Here is a 2,500-nt window from a genome sequence, read left to right on the forward strand (position 1 = left end):
ACACACACTTTTCGTTGATTTCCGACGAACGTGGCTTTGGGCCAGGCGCGCGGGCAGAGAGATACGCGACCGACGGGGAAAAATTCGTCCCGATACATGTACGCGTACTCTCCGATCTCCGCGCAACGCTGGGGATCATCTCCCTAAGTCATCAGCGTTCGAAGAAATCTCGTGTGTCCGTTCCCGGATCTACGGCTTTCTCTGGGTTCACGAAGAACAGAAAAAAGCACAGAGGATGAAAAACGCAACGACGACCCATCGATGCGACGGTCCTCGTTGTCTTCTCGTCAGTCGTCTCGCGCCTGCAGAATACATCTCTGCCGCACGAACAGACGGAGTGGGTATTCGATCCCTGGGGCTGTACGAGTAAAAACATCTTGATGAAAAGACGGTTGTGTTTCTTTAAGGCACACAGTTTTTCGTTACGCCACCAAGTTTAGGTTTAGGTTTTAATATCTTGGTTCTCTTTTCTCTCCTCTCTCGACTGACTTTGTTCAAAAATATTTTTGCTTTCTCTCAGTCTCGCCAAAAATTCATTTAAGACGACGTCGGGGGCGCGGTCATTCGTGCTTATCGAAGACTAACAAAACGTAGCAGAGGCTGATACAAAAAGAAAAAAAAAATCGGCCACGAAGAAAACTCGCTCTGTGTATCTCGATAACCGCGTCGACGACGACGGTTCTCTCCGCGCTCTTTTAATTCGTATCCTTCTTCTTGCGCTTCGTCCGACTCAGAAACGTTCGTAAAACACGAACGACGGCGGGTTGTCAAGCCAAGAAGGGACAGAGAAGAGACGGAGGTAGTTTTGCGAGTCTCCCGTGAACGCGATAGATTTTTCATATATATTTGTATCGAGAGCATGCGTACGCCGGTCTCCACACGATCCAGCGACGAACGCCGACGAACGTCCAACAATCGCTCGTACGTCGCGTACGAGCCCTCGACCGCTCTTTAATTCGTATTCTTTTGCTTGGCGCTCGTCCTCCGACTCGGAAACGTTCGTTTAAAGATAAAACGAACGACGGCGGGCTGTCGACGAGGCAAGAAAGAACAGAGAGAGACGGACCGAGAGCAACGATACGCAACGCAAGCAGTCTTAGGTTTACGTGAGCAACCCTCAGCCAGGCGTGGTCCAGGAATTGTATCCGTGGACCGCAATGTGCGTTCGAAATGTCGATGTTCATGTGTCCTGCAGTTCACACGTTGACGCGCAATTAGCTGCGTTCTTCATCGACCCACGAGCCAAGTGATCCACCGTTCAGGGTAATCGTTTATGCATGGATTTTTGTTTGTGTACTCAGGTTTTTGTACTCTTATTCTCGGTTCGAAAGAAGCCGATATCCGACAAACGTCCGACCAACGGGAATCGAACGCGCGGAAGTCGCCATATGATTGACGACACGAAAATACGTTCGAAAACGAAATCGGACGGACTGCGCGACGACACACGCAGCCCGCCGACCGGGCGTAAAGTGCATTATAATATATAACAACCAACGAGATCGAAGCTCCGTTCGTCAGGAAACGACGGGGATATAACACCCGATTCTGAATCCTCTGTACAGCACACGATCTCGCGAAGAAAGCGCACGGTGGCTAGCCCATGATATATATATATGTTCGTTCCTCTCGTCCAGTTATTCGAAGCAAACAGCCGATATGCATCTCCATCGTTCGGGTAAAAAAAAATCGATGGGACGCGCACGGTCGTAGTCTTCCTCGCGCGGTCGTTTCTTCCCGATAGCCAGAAGCAGAGTTTGAAAAACTCTAGCGACGGAACGAGGCATTAGACTCTCGACAACGAGGATAGAGAGACGGCCGGCGATCCCCTCTGAATCGACTTCGGTGGTTCAGGTAAAAATAAAAAAAATCGATGGGACGCGCACGGTCGTCGTTCCTCTTCCTCGCGCGCGGTCTATTCTTCCCGATAGCCAGAAGCAGAGTTTGAAAAACTCTAGCGACGGAACGAGGCATTAGACTCGCGACAACGAGGATAGAGAGACGGCCGGCGGTCCCCTCTGAATCCACTTTGGTCGCTCAGGTAAAAATAAAAAAAAATTCGAAAGGGACGCGCACGGTCGTCCTTCCTCTTCCTCGCGCGGTCTTTTCTTCCCGATAGCCAGAAGCAGAGTTTGAAAAACTCTAGCGACGGAACGAGGCATTAGACTCTCGACAACGAGGATAGAGAGACGGCCGGCGGTCCCCTCCGAACGGATGGCGACAACGACGACTAAAGCGCGAAAAATCGCGACGAAAAGGAACGCATCTCCGTTCAGGTGTATGTGTGTGCGTGCGTTTAAAAAAAATTCGATGGGACTCGCAGCCATCGGCCTCGCGCGGTCGTTTCTTCCCGATATCCAGAAGCAGAGTTTGAAAAACTCTAGCGACGGAACGAGGCATATGACTCACGACAACGAGGATATGGACAGGCGGTCCCCTCTGAACGGGTCGACGAGACGATGGTAAAAGAGACGAACCGGACGAAACTTCCGTCGATCAG

General features: G+C 50.9%; 1 non-coding gene across 1 annotated transcript; it reads right to left on the minus strand.

Moving 5' to 3' along the window:
- Positions 1–1,111: 1,111 nt before the first annotated feature.
- On the minus strand, positions 1,112–1,266 carry LOC139997075 (5.8S ribosomal RNA). The gene has a single exon (XR_011802552.1). It is a non-coding gene; the product is annotated as a 5.8S ribosomal RNA (ribosomal RNA).
- Positions 1,267–2,500: the final 1,234 nt, after the last annotated feature.

Source organism: Bombus fervidus, unplaced genomic scaffold (assembly GCF_041682495.2).
Source record: "Bombus fervidus isolate BK054 unplaced genomic scaffold, iyBomFerv1 scaffold0028, whole genome shotgun sequence".
Lineage (NCBI taxonomy): Eukaryota > Metazoa > Arthropoda > Insecta > Hymenoptera > Apidae > Bombus > Bombus fervidus.